The sequence below is a fragment of the Capra hircus genome, chromosome 29 (assembly GCF_001704415.2).
Source record: "Capra hircus breed San Clemente chromosome 29, ASM170441v1, whole genome shotgun sequence".
NCBI lineage: Eukaryota > Metazoa > Chordata > Mammalia > Artiodactyla > Bovidae > Capra > Capra hircus.
The window spans coordinates 41,051,706-41,070,831 of record NC_030836.1 but is presented as its reverse complement, the minus strand read 5'-3'; the positions used below and the strand labels follow the sequence as shown (position 1 = coordinate 41,070,831).

At 43.7% G+C, this 19,126-nt stretch overlaps 1 long non-coding RNA gene across 1 annotated transcript; it reads left to right on the top strand.

Annotated features, from left to right (window-relative positions):
• LOC106503745 lies at positions 339-17,471 on the top strand. Its single transcript, XR_001297458.2, has 3 exons — positions 339-541; positions 15,556-15,697; positions 17,099-17,471. It is a non-coding gene; the product is annotated as an uncharacterized LOC106503745 (long non-coding RNA).

Here is a 19,126-nt window from a genome sequence, read left to right as displayed (position 1 = left end):
TAGCTTTCTGATGGGCCTCACATCCCCAGCTCCAGTCCAAAGTCTTATGCTCATTTCTTTTCTTGTAAAGATAAAACTCTGGCCTCTGAAGGGGAAAGGTCTCTGTGTCTGACTGTGGGATGGGGGAAGGGATGTAGCTGTTTAACTCCGTATATAATATTCAACCAACAGCAACTGCATGGATTACAGATTGGGTTCAAAGGCCCCTGACAAAACCTGATCAAGTGGTTTAACCGGGGAGGTATTGATTTTTCTTTAAAGTGTAACAAGAAATCCAGTGGGAATGGTCTATGGTAGACGCTGACGCCCCGTTTCCCTGTCTTTCCTGCATGCTCACCCCGTGGCTTTCGTGTTCTGGCGTCCTTCTGGGCCCTTAGATCACTGCTGGGCAGGAGGAATGGGGAAGGGCAAAGCGGGAAGCTCATGCCTGCTTACTTTGCCTCCTTAATTCAAGAAAGTGTCCTTGGAAGTCCCCAAGTGGACTTTACATTGGCCAAAACAGGGTTCCATGGCTACCTCTCGTGGCAAGAGAGTCTGGGAGGTAAGTAAGTGAGTCGTGAACGACTGTGCAATCCCCTGGACTGTAGCCCGCCAGGCTCCTCTGTCCAGGCAAGAATACGGGAGTGGGGTGCCATTTCCTCCTCCAGAGGATCTTCCTGACCTAGGGATTGAACCCGGCATTGCAAGCAGATTCTTTACCTTTTTATTTTCAGCAGGACACCCTGTAGCCCTTCGCATGGGCTACCCTGGTGGCTCAGATGGTAAAGAATCTGCCTGCAACGCAGGAGACTCGGATCAGGGATCAGGGATCAGGATCAGACCCGGATCATGACTGAGTGACTTTCACTTTCAACAACATCATTTCAGTGAGATTTCGAAGGATTGATACACCATTTAAAATCAGAGGTTGGTTAAAGCTCCAAAGAGGTGATTTTAAATACAGTGGCCCTGGGCTGTCTAGGGGAAGACGTGGGAGGGTTGCCAGGGCAGAGTGAGGAGGGGGACCAGAGCAGGAGAGAGTGGGAGGGGCAGACGGGGGCCAGGGACAGAGCAAGAGAGCGAGGGGGCGGGAGGGAAGGAGCAAGAGATGGAAAGGAGGCTCTCGAGGAGGAGCTGCCAGCGACGCAGCATAACCTTCATCTCTTTTAACCTCAACCACCCTGTGGACAACCCAAGGCCCCTGCCCTTTGACCACAGTGGCCAGAGTGCGTCTGCTTCATCATCTTGTCTAAGTCTTTAGGGGCTCCCAGGGCCACAGCCTAGCAACCTCCCAACCCCGTCCCTCTCAGCCATAGGGAGAACAGGTGTTCAGCAGCTGCCACCAGGGCCACAGTGGGGATCTGCGAGTTCCTTCCAGCCCTTCTAGGGTGTGCAAAAGTCTTGGAGCTTGCTACCCATCCCTCCCCAGGACAAGAACTGGAACCCAGACCCCTCTATTCTGAGATCTCCAAGTTCATTTAAGAGTTCTAGTAGCCCTGCCTCCAGGAGAAGAATTTGTTGAGAAACAAGTCTCAAGGTGTTTTTTAGGACGCCCATGTAAGCATTTCCCATGACTGTTCTTAGAAGATCTTGGAGAGGTCCAGCTTTCTCCTCCTTCCTACTGACCAGAGAATTTTTAATCAGGGTAGGAAATGTGTGAGTACAAATAGATTCTGCTTGTGGTCCAATTCCTAGAAATAGTCTTTATTTATATCTGGACTGTGGTTGAGGTTTGGAAATCTCATTGGTGGTGGAATCATGATATATAGAGAAATACGGGAAGGGAAAAGAAAGTGCATAATTTTATTGCCTACTGTACAGTTTTAAAAAACCCAAATGATATGAAAGAATTCAAAGTGAAAAGTAACAGTCTTCTGTCTAAGCCTCCCTACTCCGCCCCACTTCCCCAGTCCCTGGCATTACTGCCTAGAGGCCACTCTTAAAATTTCTTTATTATTTTATTGCACTATAGTTGATTTAAAATATTGTGCTAGTTTCAGGCGTATAGTAAACTGATTCATATATTTACACATACGTGTGTGCTTAGTTGCTCAGTCATGTCCAACTCCTTGCGACCCCATGGACTGCAGCCTGCTAGGCTCCTCTGTCCATGGGATTCTTCAGGCAAGAATACTGAAGTGGGTAGCCATTCACTTCTCCAGGGGATCTTCCTGACCCAGGGATCAAACTTGGGTCTCCTGCATTGCAGGCAGATTCTTTACTGGCTTAGCCACCAGGGAAGCCCATATATATAAACTCTTTTCCAGATTCTTTTCCATTATTACAAGATATTGAATATAGTTCCCTGTTGTTTATTTGACATCTGTTTTGTATCTGTTAATCCCATTTGTTGCTGTTCAGTCTCTTGGTTGTGTCCAACTCTTTGCAACCCCATGGACTGCAGCATGCCAAACTTCTCTGTCCTTCACTATCTCCTGGAGTTTGTTCAAACTCATGTGCATTGAGTTGCTGATGTCATTCAACCATCTCATCCTCTGTCACTCCCTTCTCCTCCTGCCCTCAATCTTTCCCAGCATCAGGGTCTTTTCCAATGAATTGGCTTTTCTCTATGGGTGACCAAAGTATTGGAGCTTCAGCTTCAGCACCAGTCCTTCCAATGAACATTCAGCATTGATTTCCTTTAGGATTGACTGGTTTGATTTCCTTGCTGTCCAAAGGACTCTCAAGGGTCTTATCCAGCAGCACATATTTGAAACAATCAGTTCTTCAGCGTTCAGCCTTCTTTAGGGTCCAACTCTCACATCCGTACCTGACTACTGGAAAAACCATAGCTTTGACTAATTGGACCTTTGTCAGCAAAGTGATGTCTCTGCTTTTTAATATGTTGTCTAGGTTTGTCATAACTTTTCTTACAAGTAGCAAACATCTTTTAATTTCATGGCTGCAGTCACCATCCACAGTGATTTTGGAACCCAAGAAAATAAAGTCTGTTACTGTTTCCACTGATTCCCCATCTATTTGCCATGAAGTGATGGGACGAGATGCCATGATCTTAGTTTTCTGAATGCTGAGTTTTAAGCCACCTTTTTCACTCTCCTCTTTCACCTTTAGTTCCTCTTCACTTTCTGCCATTAGGGTTGTTAACCCCTTACTCCTAATTTATCCTTCTCCTCCCTTCCACCTTTGGTAACCATAAATTTGAACCATGAATTGTTTTCCATGTCTGTGAGTCTGTTTCCATTTTGTAAATAAGTTCACTTGTATCAGGGCTTCCCTGGAGGTTCAGCTGGTAAAGAATCTGCCTGCAATGCAGGAGACCAGGGTTTGATACCTGAGTTGGGAAGATCCTCTGGAGAAGGGAGTGGCTACCCACTCCAATATTCTGGCCTGGAGAATTCCATGGACTGTATAGTCCATGGGGTCACAAAGAGTTGGACACAACTGAGTGGCTTTCACTCACTTGTATCATGCTGTAGATATCACATATTAGTGATATCATCTGATATTTGTCTTTCTCTGACTTAACAAGATAATCTCTAGGTCCATCTACATTGTTGCAAATGGCACAGTTTCATGCTTTTTTGTGACTGAGTAATACTTCATTGTAAATGTAAATACACCACATCCCCTTGAATCACTCCTCTGCTGATGGACATTTCGGTTGCTTCCAAGCTTTGACTATTATAAACAGTGCTGCAGTGTTTTTACCCAGACATATGCCCAGGAGTGGGGTTGCAGGATCATATGGTAACTCTAGTTTCAGTCTTTGAAGGAACCTCCATACTCTTCTCCACAGTGGTTGTACCAATTTACAGTCCCACGAACAGTGGAGGAGAGCTCCCTTCTCTCCACACTCTAGCATTTATTGTTTGTAGATTTTTTTTGATGATAGCCATTCTGACTGAATGGCTCATTATAGTTTGACTTGCATTTCTCTAACAACCAGCGATGCTGAACATCTTTTCATGTGCCTCTTGGCCATCTGAATGTCTTTTGAGAAATGTCTATTTAGATCTTCTGCCCATCCACTGATTGGATTGCTTGCTCCTATAATATTAAGCTGCATGAACTGTAAATTTGGAGATTAATCCCTTGTCAGTTGCATCATTTGCAAATATTTTCTCCCATTCTTTGGGTTGTCTTTTTGGTTTGTTTACCACTTGCTTTGCTGTGCAAAACCTTTTGAGTTAACTAGGTCCCATTTGTTTATTTTTGTTTTTATTTCCATTACTCTGGGAGAAGACTCAAAAAAGATACTGCTGCGATTTATGTCAGAGCATGTTCTTTGTTTTCCTCTAAGAGTTTTATAGTGTCCAATCTTACATTTAGGTCTTTAATCCATTTTGAGTTTATTTTTGTGTATGTCTTAGATAATTTTTGAATTGTGGTGCTGGAGAAGACTCTTGAGATTCTCTTGGACAGCAAGGAGATCAAACCAGTCAATCCTAAAGGAAATCAACCCTAAATATTCATTGGAAGGACTGATCCTGAAGTTCCAATACTTTGGCCACCTGATGCGAAGAGCATCCTCTTTGGAAGAGACCTTGAAGTTGGAAAAGACTGGGGCAAAAGGAGAAGGGGGTATCAGAGAATGAGATGGTTAGATAGCATCACTGATTCAGTGGACATAAATTGGAGCAAACTCCAGGAGATAGTGGAGAAAAGAGGAGTCTGGCACGCTGTAGTCCGCGGGGTCACGAAGACTCAGAAATGACTTAGCTACTGAACAACAGCATGGTGTTAAAGTTTGTGCTAATTTCATTTTTTACATGCAGTTGTCCAGTTTCCCCAGCACCATTTATTGGAGAGACTGTCTTCCCTCTATTGTATAGTCTTGCCTCCTTTGTCATAAATTAAGTGCTTTGACTACAGATTGACTCTGAAAGTTGAAGATCAATAACTCATGTTTGCATTAATGACTGTTCTTCCATCTTCAAGTCTTGGGATCTCTCTGTCTTAAATGATTCAGCACCTCCTTCCCTTCTAATACTGTAACTCACTTAAATAGTTTTTGGAAAGAACTGATCTGTAAATCATAAATAAGTAAAATCCTGTTTGTTCTATTAATGTATTACTAACCCCCTGCTTTGCATTTGCCAATATCAATATCTTTCCATCTATCATCTTCTCATCCTAGACTGTAGGTCTCCTGGGGCAGAGGTTGTGTCTGGCACTCCCTGGTCTCTTTGGCAAGAGCTTTTTGCCAAGCAAGTTATTAATAATTTTTTTGCTGTGACTGATAGATGAGGATGAGAAGCCTGGTGATAGCAGGGTTTGAATCTCAGCCTTTTTCTAAAGGGATAAACGAGACAGTCTTTTGGAAATTTAAACTAGGCTAAAGGGACTTCTTTCAGAACGGCGTCATTTCTTACTGCCCTTCCCAGGCGTGGATGAAATTAAGCCGGTGTCCTCCAGGCCCCGCCTCAGTCATCCGCTTCAGACCAGAGGCACGGGACGCAGTTACAGCGCGCGGACCACAAGGCGGCAGTATTCCCTTAAGAGTCGGCTGGTGGAAGACTTGTGATTATAATGCTGGCAACTGGAGGGCGCCTCCTCCATCTGCAGCCACTCTGCTAGCGGATAAAATCATGCCCTGCGTAGAGTTTCCTAGCTTCCTCTTCTCACTCAGTACTGCATCTTGGACCCTATTCTGTATCAGCGTTTGGATAGCAGTCGGTGGTTATTTACATTGTTTATAGCTCTTGGCAACTGTAAACATAATTTCCATGATCCTTATGGTCCATACATTGTTTGGAGTAGAGCTGCTTATAACCCCACTCTTTGTCTACCTGTAGGAGGGAGGTCTTCATCCTCCCGCAAGGAGAAAGTGAAAGTGAAGTCGCTCAGTCGTGTCCGTCTCTTTGGGACCCCATGGACTGTAGCCTACCACACTCCTCCGTCCATGGGATTTTCCAGGCCAGAGTACTGGAGTGGGTTGCCATTTCCTTCTCCACATCTTAGGGATCGAACCCGGGTCTCTCTCATTGTAGGCAGACGCTTTACCGTCTGAGCCACCAGGGAAGTCCCTGCAAGAACTGGCTGTGAAATTGGGCAATGGATTGTTGAGTTTGTGAGCCACACCCCTCCTTGGCTCCTTTAGGATCCAGCCTGGCTGCAGGCTCTTTTCTCACCTCTACTCGTTCCTTCGCTTGGAGGTTATTCTGGGCTGTGTGTGTGTGTGTGTGTGTGTGTGTGTGTGTGTGTGTGTGTGTGTGTGTTAGCTGCTCAGTCTTGTCCAACTCTTTGCGAGAGTCGGAATATAAACCACCAGGCTCTCGCGTCCATGGAATTCTCCAGACAAGAATATCGAAGTGGGTTGCCATTTCCTTCTCCAGGGGACCTTCTCCATACAGGGACGGAACCTGGGTCTCCCACATTGCAGGCAGATTCTTTACCGTCTGAACCACCAGGGAAGGTGGGGTATTATTCTGGGGTATAATTGTCTGCAGTTCTTACAACGCTCTGGAATGTAGGTGTTAATCATTCTCCTTGTTCGTTCATTGCTGCTCTGCTTCTGCCATCTTTTTTGTTCGTTTGTTTTATTTTTTCTTTCTTTTCTCTTTTTTCGATTGTTTTCTTTTTTCTTTCTGCTCCCACCTTGTGTTTAAGCTCACTGGGGCAGGCCAGGCGATGGAGCCAGAAGACAGTAGCTACTCAGTTATGCTTGGGAAAGTTCATTCTGCCCTAGAATTCAGCTTTCTGGAGCTGATCTTTTGACGGCTATTGATATTTTACGCCTGTGGATATTTTTCATTTGATTCAGAGCTCGGAATGAATCACAAAGGGATGTAATTATTCAACACTCTCACAAACAACAGTATGGAGTCCGGAGACAGGAGATCCAGGCTCAAAAACCAATCCTTTCATTCCCTAGCTTTGTGATCTTTGGCAAGTTACCCTCTCTGAACCTCAGTTTACTCATCTAGATCATGGGAAGCATACTAATTGGAGCTGTTTAAATAGTGGGTATAGTGAGCTTGATACATTTCTTGACACATTGAATGCTCTGTAAATGTTCATTAGTTTGACCTATGCTCAAAAACAGTTTAAATGTCATAGACATTATCTGATTCTTGCAGGTTAGTGAAAATCATTTAGTAAATCCATTTGGGCTGGGGGCTTTTTGTGAGTTAGGTCAGGGGTCAGGAAACTATGGCCCATGGGTCAAATCTGGCCCTCTACCTGTTTTTGCATGGCTTGAAAGCTAAGAATGGATTTTATGCTTTTATATTATTGAACAAGATCAAAGGAAGAATATTATTATTTATTTTTATCTTAGAAACATTGTTTTTATTGAAAAAAATGTAGCACGTTGACATATGTTTGTGTGTGCATGCTCAGCTGCTTCAGTCACGTTGGACTCTTTGCGCCCCTGTGTACCACAGCCCCCCAGCCTCCTCTGTCCATGAAATTTCCTCAGAGGGAATACTGGAGTGGTTTGCCATGCCCTCCTCCAGGGGATCTTCCTGACCTTATGTAAAGTTAAGGTGTACAACAGGCTGATTTGATCCATTTATAGGTTGTAGTATGATGGCCAGGATAGTAAGAATTAGCACGTCCGTCACATCACATAATTATCATTTTTTAATATTTATTTTTATTTATTGATATAGCTGTGGCTGTGTGGGGTCTTTGTCTTGCATGGGCTTTTCTCTAGTTGCAGCCAGCAGGGCCACGGTCTAGCTGCAGGGCGCAAGCTGCTCGTTGCTGTGGTCCCTCTCGTGGAGCGCGGGTTCCAGAAAGCACGGGCTCGGCAGGTGCGGCTCCTGGGCTCTGGAGCGCAGGCGCAGTAGTTGTGGTGCCCGGGCTTAACTGCCCGGCAGGCGTGTGGGATCTTCCTGAATCAAGGATGAATCTGTGTCTCCTGCATTGGCTGGCAGGTTCTTTCCCACTGAGCCACCAGGGAAGCCCTTATCATTTCTTCTTAGTGGCTGGAATGGGTGCGTTCTCGTCTCCAGCCTCTTAGCAATATTATCACAGAACACTGTGGTCTATCTTCCCTACACGGTGCCTCAGTTCACCAGGACTTATTTACTATTTGCCGCAGGTTTGTATCTGTAAACAACATCGTGTTATACCGTTCAGCACCATCCCCTGCTAGCCACCATTTACTTTCTGATTCTACAAGTTTGGCTTTTTTAGATTTAACATATGAGGATATCATACAGCATTTGTCTTTCTCTGTCTGACTTACCTCACTTAGCGTAGTGTCCCCAAGGTCGTCATCTATATTGTCACAATGACAGGATGTCCTTTCTCATGGGAGGGTAATATTCTGTGTTTTATATATATAGGACTTCCCTGATAGCTCAGATGGTAAAGAATCCGCCTGCAATGCAGGAGACACCGGTTCGAGTCCTGGGTCAGGAAGATCCCCTGGAGAAATAGGCTCCCCACTCCAGTATTCTGGCCTGGAGAATCCCATGGACTGTACAGTCTGTGGGGTTGCAGAGTCGGACACGACTGAGCGACTTTCACTTCACTTCATATATATATACATACACACACACACACACACACACACACACACACACACACACACCTCATCTTCTTTATCCAGTCGTCCACTGGTGGAAAGTTAGGTTGTTTGCATATCTTGGCTACTGTGAATAACGCCGCAATGAACCGGGTTACAACTTAATCCTTGTGAGACTGGGTGGTGAGCAACACTCTTTGTCTGTCTTTGTTAACACTGCTCTGTGTGAGTGAGACACTTTTTTAGAATCACAATTGATCCCCTGAAATGAACGTCTATTTGAGAGTTCTGGCCAGAGGTTTGCCCACTTGCTCGTGCAATCAAATCAGGTGGGAGCTTTTAAAAAATTCCCCATGCTCCCCTCTCTGGAGATTTTGGCTCAGTAAATTTGAGATAAATTCCAGATAAATTCCATTTATTAATATTTAAACCCCACCAGTGACTCTATGGGGGCAGCAGGGCTGAGAACCAACACAAAAATCCTTAACTAATGAGGGGCACATTTATGAGCTGTGTTATCAGTGAGCACATTAGCAGGGTTTGGATAAATCCCAATTGGAGGCAACCGTGGTACTCCCTTACTCCCGCAGGATGGTTGAGGTGATCCTTTAACTAGCTCTGCTTCCGTCCCCAAGGAGCCGGGGGCACCGTGGTGAGGATCACGGAGTCTGGGGTTCAGATAGTTTGCACTCTCAGATCTTAGGGTCTCAGATCTTAGGATGATTACTCTGTTCATATAATTTAATGCAATTTTCTCATTTGTAAAAGGCGGCTAATAAAACTGCCACATCATAGGTTTTATATGATGAATAAATGTATGGGTGTATACACGTGTGTGTGTGTAACATTTACCAGGGTCTGACACAAACTAAACTCTCAATAAACACTGACCACTATTTTCCTGTCCTCTCTGTCAAATGAGTCATAGGTTGTCAACAGTTCCTGGTTTAGAGCACCAGTGAAAACCATATAATCACCAATTTTTAGAACTAGAAAGGAAGCCTAGATTCACTTCCTGTGTCTAAAATAGATGGAGAAGGAAACCCACCTCATGGTCTCTGAGTCTGTAGATCCAGGGTCCCAGGTAGGTAGTCAGAGCTCTCTCTCTCTTTTTTTTTTCCAAGAACTGTTTCCCTTTATTATGGAAACATAGCAAAGAACAAATTGTTTGGACTTTTTAAAGCTATTAAGGAAAACAAGAAGTATATGGATATAAATGGAGTTACAGATCCCATTCTTCATTTCCAAAATAGAAGGAGGCTATCATTATGTGTCATACGTTGTTTTGATAAAAAATATAAGTTGCAAATTTTTAATGTTTTATTTTGGAGATATATATGCAATCTCATTTGAGATATCTTCTGTGAGATAACACTGAATTTTTTCATTAACATGTGCTAATCAAGCAAAATTTTTTATTCCTTTTTTGTGTTTTGTTCAAAAAGCATATTCTTGTTTCCTGTCCTCTTTTTTAAAAATTTATTTATTTATTTTAATCGAAGGCTAATTACTTTACAATATTGTAGTGGTTTTTGCCATACACTGACATGAACCAGCCATGGGTGTACCTGTGTTCCCCATCCTGAACCCCCCTCCCACCTCCCTGCCCATCCCATCCCTCAGGGTCATCCCAGTGCACCAGCCCTGAGCACCCTGTCTCATGCATCAAACCTGCACTGGCGATCTGTTTCACATATGGTAATATACATGTTTCAATGCTATTCTCGCAAATCATCCCACCCTCGCCCTCTCCCACAGAGTCCAAAAGACTATTCTTTACATCTGTGTCTCTTGCTGTCTCGCATACAGGGTTATCGTTACCATCTTTCTAAAGTCCATATATATGCATTAGTATACTGTATTGGTGTTTTTCTTTCTGGCTTACTTCACTCTGCATAATAGGCTCCAGTTTCATCCACCTCATTAGAACTGATTCAAACGCATTCTTTTAAATAGCTGAATAATATTCCATTGTGTGTATGTACCACCGCTTTCTTATCATTCATCTGCCAATGGACATCTAGGCAGCTCTCTTATAGCCCGTGGAGCTGTGAGGAAATCTCTGTATCCAAGAACAGGGCTAGTGCAGGCACAGGTGTATTCCATCACGAGGGTGGGTAGCTCTCAGAGAAGATTGTTGACACATACGCTTTATTACTCCACAAGCTCCTGCCACTTGCTAAGGACTTTTTATTTTTAAAGTGCATAGTTTATGTATTTTTCATGTCTGTCTTCCTCTCTGCTTAGCTGACTTGAGAGCCCATGGACTGCCTCACGCCAGGCTTCTCTGTCCTCCAGTGTCTCCTGGAGTTTGCTCAGATTCATGTCCACTGAGTTGGTGATGCTATCTAACCATCTCATCCTCTGCCACCCTCTTCTCTTTTTGCTTTCAATTTTTCCCAGCATCAGGGTCTTTTCCAATGAGTCGGCTCTTTGCATTAGGTAGCCAAAGTATCGGAGCTTCAGCATCAGTACTTCCAGTGAATATTCGCGGTTGTTTTCCTTTATCAGTTTTCCCATCCTTTTGGAATTGACTACCAATACTGCTCGCTGTACGACAGGCCAATACATTGAGAGAGGAGTTGTTGGGACAAAGCATAGTGACTTTACTTGGCAAACCAGCAGATTGAGAAGATGGTGAGCTCCTGTCTCAAAGAACCATCTTCCCTGAGTTAGAATACAGGCTTCCTTTACGCTAAGGCGGAGAGAGGGGTGGAAAAGGCAAGCATTCCCCGGCTCCAGTCAGACTCCGAAGGGGACGGGTTAATTTCTTCCTTCCTGTAGCCGTTCACGGGTGGGCTTTCTCAGGAGGTTTCTTGGGAGCTAAACAAAGGTATTTTAGCTTTTATTTTTCTTTACTGAAGGATAATTGCTTCACCGTGTTGCGTTAGTTTTTGCTGTACAACCAGGTGAATCAGCTGTATGTATGCATACATCCCCTCCCTCTAAAGCCTCCCTCCCACCTACCCCCATCCCCGCCCTCTGAAAGTGAAAAGGGAAAGTGGAGTCTCTCAGTTGTGTCCAGCTCTTTGTGACTCCATGGACGGTAGCCTACCAGGACCCTCCGTCCATGGGATCTTCCAGGCAAGAGTACTGGAGTGGGGTGCCATCCCAGCCCTCTAGGTCATCACAGAGCATGGAGGTGAGCTCTCTATGCTACATAGCCGCTTCCCACTAACTCTCTATTTTACACTTGACAGTGTATATACGTCAGTCCTCCTCTAACAATGAAAGGTATTTTAGCTTAATTCTCATGACATGGGAGGCTGTGTTCCCAGAGATGGACCGTTATGTATAATTCAAGCTTGTAGGCAATATCCCTTTGTGACAACCTGGAACAAAAGCAACAGAATACAAAGTTTAAAGTAAAAGAAGCAGGTCCAATGTGGAGTCAGATTTAATCTTTCCTATAGCAAATGGCAACCCACTGCAGTATTCTTGTCTGGAAAATTCCATGGACAGAGGAGCCTGGTGGGCTACAGTCCAAGGGGTTGCACAGAGTCAGATGTGACTGAGCGCCGCACACGCGTGCACACACACACACACACACAAGTTACAAATGTAGATTCATCATTGGAACAGTTGAACCGTCTGATGAGATCTGTTGATAGTGGGAGAGGCTGTGCCTGTGTGGGGGCAGGGACTATATTGAAACTTGCTACTCAGTTTTGCTGTGGACCTAAAATTGCTCCAATAAATAACGCCTACTTTTAAAAAAGAAAAAGAGGGACATGTGTTGTTAAAATACTCTCTTCAAACAAGGGGGGGTAGAAAAAATCCATGAGAAAAGAAAAATCAAGGAATCTGTTGCCCCTTACAGACAGCTGATCAAAACTACCAGGGAATTAAAGACTTCCTATTGAAAACACTATTAGAACTCATGAGAATTCATCAGATTAGCTGAATACAAGATCAAGATCAGCATACAAACATCAAGCACAATTGATAAACCAACTGCTATGGGCAAATAACACAGTGGAAATAATGATAAATGGACAAAGGTAACGATAGCAACAGCAAAAATGTGCTGAAATACATTTAATCGGAAATGAGCAGACCTTTAAAGATAACGTCATGAAACTCTACTTCTGGATTAAAAAGGGGTCTGCCTTGAGGTTTTGTGCAGTAGTCTAAACAGATATTTTTATATATGTGTGTGTATTATACATATTTATATATGGCTATTTTAAGTAGCTGTTCTTTTAAAAGCCCTGCATTTGTATTCCCCTCCCATTGCAATGACTGTTTTGTTTTTGGTTTTTTTTGGTTGCACACAGCATGTGGGATCTTAGTTCCCTGACCTGGAATTGAACCTGGGCCCACAGCAGTGAAAAGAACGGAGTCCTGAACCCTGGACCACCAGGGAATTCCCTGTAATTACTGTTTTTGACATCATATTTTGCATCTAACTGTTTGTGTATCCCCTACCTACTTACTGTGGATACAGATGAGTTGACTACTTTTGTCTTTTACCCTCTCTCCTAGCTTTGTATGTGGATGGTTTCCCACTTCTAATGTATGTTTGTCTTTACTGGTGAGCTTTTCCATTTCATAATTTTGTTTCTAGTTGTGGCCCAAAAAGGACCTAATAAATACCCACCTTGTTTTCAAGGAAATGAGAAAACATCTAATGATGTCAACTGCTTTCCAATTGCTCCACAAATTCAATGTAGCCCCCATTAGAATCTTCATAGGATAGCTGTGGGTAGGTTTTGAGTTCTAAAGTGCTGTTTGAATGTCTCAAAATTAGCATGGACTCACTTGCTAAGTTGAGAGGAGGGCCTGATTTTGGTCCCAGACTCCCTGGGTTCAAGTCCAGCTCTGGCACTTTCTACTTGTGGGGACGCCAGCAAAGGTGCTCACCCTCCCAGCCTCAGTTTCCCCATCTGTAAAATAAGGCAATAAAATATTGCCTGCCTCATGGGATTTATTTTAAGATAAATAAATTAATAGGGGTGAAATGTCCAGCACAGTATCTGGTGGTAAATGTCAGCTATGACATTTCCATAACAAAGGGGGAAAAGAATCTAACTACTAAGTCAAACAAAACAAATCACTGCATTTCCAAAGTCCAGTGTCAAGGCGAGTTTACCTGACTCTGCCAATGAAAAATGTTTATTTATCCTAATTGCTAACAAAGTGTGCTTCAGAATTTGTCTCTGGTTCCACTGGGATTTCTCTCAGTAAAGAAAAGGCCATTACTTTTCAATCACTTTTATTTACTGTTTTATGGCCAGTTCTAAGTATCTGTCACTGTGGTTTTAATATCCTTAATACTGACTATGGGAAGGAAGGTTATAGGAAGTGGTAGGTGGAGAAAGATTACTTATCCCAAGACACACAGGGACTCTGGGACTCAAGTCCTCAACAGAATGTTCTGGGCACTCACATCCTTTTGGCTGAGGTTGAAATCCCAGGGATTCTGTAGGTGTCAGCTACAAATTGGCACTTGCCATCTGCCTCTATAAGGATTGAGTGGCATGCTGCGCAGCTTATGATTTTCAACACCCCCCAAAAAGAGTTTAGGGTGGAGAGCAGAAACGAGGCATTCTGTGCTTGGGGTTGGGGGGAGGGGGGACCTGGCAATCTTCAGATAGTTAGATGCTTTCAGGATTTTGTGAGCCCAATTCTTGTATCTTTGCATATCTAGAAAGGCACCAAAATCCTTCATGGTGACGACTGCTCCTTATGACTAGTAGAAACCTTCTGAAAAAGTATGTGCTTGATCGCATGTATTCCTCCTTCACCAAAATTACATGTATGCTGACCTTCCCCCACCTGCCTTTTTGGAGCAATGTCTCAGAGCTCTCTGAGGTGCTGTCTCCCGGGTTACAGTGCTCATTTTGCCCCAAATAAAACTTAACTCACAACTCTCACATTGTGCTTTTTTTTAATTCCACATTTTGAAACTGATGAATATACCTCCCATCTCCCCTTTCACAATCCCTCTTGTTCCAACTTACCAAAGACAGTAGGTCTCTGCATCATCCACCAGAATCTTAACACGGAGCCTTGACCCTGCCTTTAGAAATTCCTAGACCTCAAATAAACAGTATAAAGTCTTATTTGGTGATATAGAACAAAAAATTTTTTTAAATGCCAATATATATTTTTATTGGATGATTTGAATAATTGTGTTGGAATTTGGCTGAATAAATGCTATAGAGAGAGGAGAGAGAGAAACTTCAAAACTATTCACTGGACCTTTTGCTAGTAAAAGTGCTGATAACATAAGTCAGGATTCTAGAAGTCCAGATCTCTAGATCTCCAACTCAAATATCACTTGCCAAAATAACAATAATAACATTTAATATTCCTGACGCTATACTACAGTAGGGAAACAAAAATGAAATACATTACAACATAACAAAGTGCTGCTGTTGTAATTTACTGGCTAAGTAGTGTTGGACTCTTTGTAACCCTTTGGGCTGTAGCCTGCCAGGCTCCTCCATCCATGGGATTTCCCAGGCAAAAATACTGGAGTGGGTTGCTATTTCCTTCTCCAAGGAAAAATTGTCTCTATCAAGTGATTTCTACTTCTTTGCCTTAATAAAATCCAAAGAGGACTTAATTTAGCTGTGACTGATAAAATTATTAAAAATCATTTTGAGTGATAAATTACCACACCATTTTTAGACTGTAGCTCAGAATGACTGAAAGATGTAAACAGCATTGCTATCACAAAAATCATTTATTCTATAACTGCAAATCATGCGACAAGTGTTTTCAGAGTTTATATCCATGAAGATGAAATACATGAAAGAAAGTGCCTCACTTTAGCAATAATTCCCTGGTGGCTTAGACAGCAAAGAGTCTGCCTGCAATGTCAGAGACCCAGGTTCAATTCCTGGGATGGGAAGATCCCCTTGGGGAAGGAAATGGCAACCTACTCCAGTATTCTTGCCTGGAAAATTCCATGGACAGAGGAACCTGTCAGGGCTACAGTCCTTGGGGTCGCAAAGAGTCGCACGTGACTGAGCGACTCCATTTTGCTTTCTTTTTTCACAATATCTATGCATATATAAAATCAAAAAGAGTCCTCATTCAGCTCATGAAGAGATATATTTATCAATAACATTTCACTTCATACATTTAAAAAGTATCAACAATTGAAATAAATATCTGGTCTTTGTCCAAAGCTGCAAACATCTTGGCTGGTCCCCAAATCACCAGTGCACCTTGTCTTACAAACTCCTCGAAGCCATTTGATTCCTGCTTCCCTTGCGCTTCTGCACTGTGGAAATTATGAGATGTATATCCTGAGGTTCCCCAGGGAAACAGGTGAGTGATGTAGTCACTCCTTACTACTCCCGCAGACCACCTGTCGACCGCTCTCCTACGCCTAAAGCAGCTCAGAGTTAGGGCCACGGCTGTGAGCTGCAGAGGTATGTGACGTGGGAAGGGCAGTGGAGCATCAGAGGTTGTTGCCGTCTCCTTGTTCATCAACTCCTGCCATGAAAGTGATGGTCCTGTGATGTCTAAATCTCTCGTCTGTGTCATACCCTTGGCAGAAGGAGATGGGAAAATATTAGAAATGCTTGATTTGCTCCTGAATTCCCTGGAACACCTACTCATCGTGTGCCCCGAGCTACTGTGCTGTTCACAGTGCTGGGTATCCAGCCAGGTGTCAGTTGAGACACTGCCTAGACTTTGGGGAACATTTGTCCACTTGTGAATTGACATCATACACCGTGAAGCATCAGTGGGGTACCCCCATGACCCAGGGATATCAGGTACACTCTTCGGATGCCGTAAGACCTCCTTTCCTGAGAAGGCAGAGGCTGTGTTTATCACAGTACATTTTGTATTTGGAATTAGCTTCAAACATGCACAAACATTGTAATGATATGTATAGTAGAATACTGGCATACCATTACCCAGACGCATTTTTTAAAAAAATGAAATATGGTTGATGTGCACTATTTTTTAAGTTGCAAGTATATGATATAGTGATTTGCAATTTTTAAAGGTTTTATCCCATTTATAGTTATTATAATACTTTGGCTATATTCACTGTGTTGTACAATATATCCCTTGTAGCTTATTTTATACCTTTGTGCCTTTTAATCCCCTACCCCTACATTGCCCCTCCTGCTCTCCCCCTCCTCACTGGTAAACACTAGCCTGTTTTCTATACCTGTGAATATTTCTTTTTTGTTATATTCACTAATTTGTTTCTTTGTATTTTTTAGATTCCACATATAAGTGGTATCATACAGTATTTGAATTTCTCTGTCTGACCTTTCACTTAGCATAATGCCCTCCAAGTCCATACATGGAGCTGCAGATGGCAAAAGTTCCTTCTTTTCTATGGCTGAGTATAATTCCACTATATAGATATATACCAGATGCACTTACTGTTGATGTACGACTTGATTTACTTTATTCTTTTGGAGACTTCTCACAAAGACACAGTCCTAAGCTTTCAATACATGGGCTGAAAATGCCAACAGACATGCCCAGCTTCAAATATGAAATTATAACCATATATTCCATCTACCCCAGAGCTGTAGCAGGGCTGTACATACATAAAACCAGGGACAAAGTAAGGGCTAAAGAAACTACAATAAGCAGATCTTGTGTAGCTGTGAACCCTCCCAGCTATCAAGAATATGTAGGCTGCATTTAGAAAGATCTGAGGAGTGGTGCATATTGAAACTATCAAGGGCTCTTCATTTCCAGGCAGAGTTCCAGAAGTTTCCTCTACCAAGTAGAGGACACTTGAATGTCAAGGACTCTCCCTCCATTCTAAGCTGTTTTCTGCAGAAGTCAGGATTACCAGACCAAGGTGAGGCACTGTTCAAATATGTCTGTTCTTCCTGGGGATCGGATGTCACCTGAAGCAATTCCAGAGGGCAAGCTTCCTTGCAGGAGTGGCGCCAGGTGCTAAAGACTCTTCCTGCCCCTTCCACAGTTGATAAGGTGAGCTGCCGGGTCCTCGAGGTGCATGCTCGTCATTGTAGGTCAGCCCTACAGGTGCAGGAGGCCTCTGGGGACAGCAAATCCCAATCCCATCACAGGTCCCTTCCAAATAGGGGAGTCTGAGTCCTCTGTAAACACAGGCGCCATTTATGATGATGAAATTAGCATTTTTTTCCCATCTTGCCCCTTGAGGAAAAAAAAGAATAATGCTACGGCATTCATGACATGTTGAAAGTTTTTTTTTTTTAATGAATTCTGAAAGAACAGTGTGGAGAAGGAAGCCAAACAACCTCAGGACCAGGGAACTGTTGAGCCCACAGTCACCGTAGGAGCCCCAAGGCTGTTGGCTTTGATCGCTGGCAGGACTTTCTGTTCCCAGCAGTCTTTTGTAGTAGAGGGGGTATTGAAAGTTTTTTGTTTCTTGTTTCTTGGCCCTCATTCATCTCCATTATCATCTAACAATTACATACGTGTAGCCTTCGCGTCCTTCCCCAAATCCTTCTCGTTGTAGATTTGCTACTTTTTGCTGCTGCTGCTGCCTAGTTGCTTCAGTCGTGGCCAACTCTGTGCAACCCCATAGACGGCAGCCCACCAGGCTCCTCTGTCCCTGGGATTCTCCAGGCAAGAATGCTGGAGTGGGTTGCCATTTCCTTCTCCAATGCATGAAAGAGAAAAGTGAAAGTGGAGTCGAGCAGTCGTGTCTGACTCTTCGTGACCCCATGGACTGCAGCCCACCAGGCTCCTCCGTCCATGGGATTTTCCAGGCAAGAGTACTGGAGTGGGGTGCCATTGCCTTCTCCAGGGCTACTCTTTGGGTGTAAGACAAAAGACATAAGATCTTACAGGGTCTTCCCTGGTGGCTCAATGGATAAGAATCCACCTGTGAACGCAGGGGACACAAGTTAAGGGCCTGGTCCAGGAAGATTCCGCACGCTGTGGAGCAACTGAGCTCGTGTGCCACAACCACTGAGCCCAAGTGCTGCGACTACCGAAACCCGAGTGCCCTAGAGCCTGCGCTCTGCAAAACAGGAGCCACTGCAATGAGAACCACGCACCACGATGAAGAGTAGCCCCGCTCACCAAACCAGAGCAAGCCTGTGTGCAGCAGTGAAGACCAGTGCAAAGGAAACTAAGTGAATAAAGAATTAAAAATTTAAAAAAGATCTTACAGGAATTTTGAGCATATATGTTGGTTAGTTGATACACTTACTATGCTAATTAAGCCTTTTTGTCATGTCATGGGCAAAAACTTACAAGCTGTTAATTTTGTTATAGGTCAGATGTTCGCCTTCACTGTATCAAAGATAAGGCCAAGACTGTAGATTGCAATCACTGTGTGCCTGGTAGGGTCTCTGTTTATTTAGTTGCTGAGTTAGTTCCTTTTTCCTACCCATCTCTCATCTACCGGAACTGAAGACTCGTGTGCGACACATCCCAGGCTCTCTTGCCAGATGCCTTCTCAATAGGCTCTCCAGGGAAGGGCACTGATGAAGATCGGAAGGGGGTGGGGGACAGCAGTCGTGTGTTCTGAGCTTCTGACGTCGCCTCTTGCAGCGGTTGTGGCAGCAGTGGGTACAGTAGGCCAGCAGCCCAGCTGTGGCAGTGTTTCCAGTGGTGGCTTCATGTCTTGGTCCTTGGTCCTTTGGTTCTTGCTCAGGTAGCTCTGTTTCGACAACAGCAACTTCATCTTCACCTGCACCCATGGGAGGGGCAAGACCTTTTAGTTTTCAACTCCAGTTTGAGAGGCAGTATTATCTTCTGTAATTATCAATCCTTATGGATCCTTTA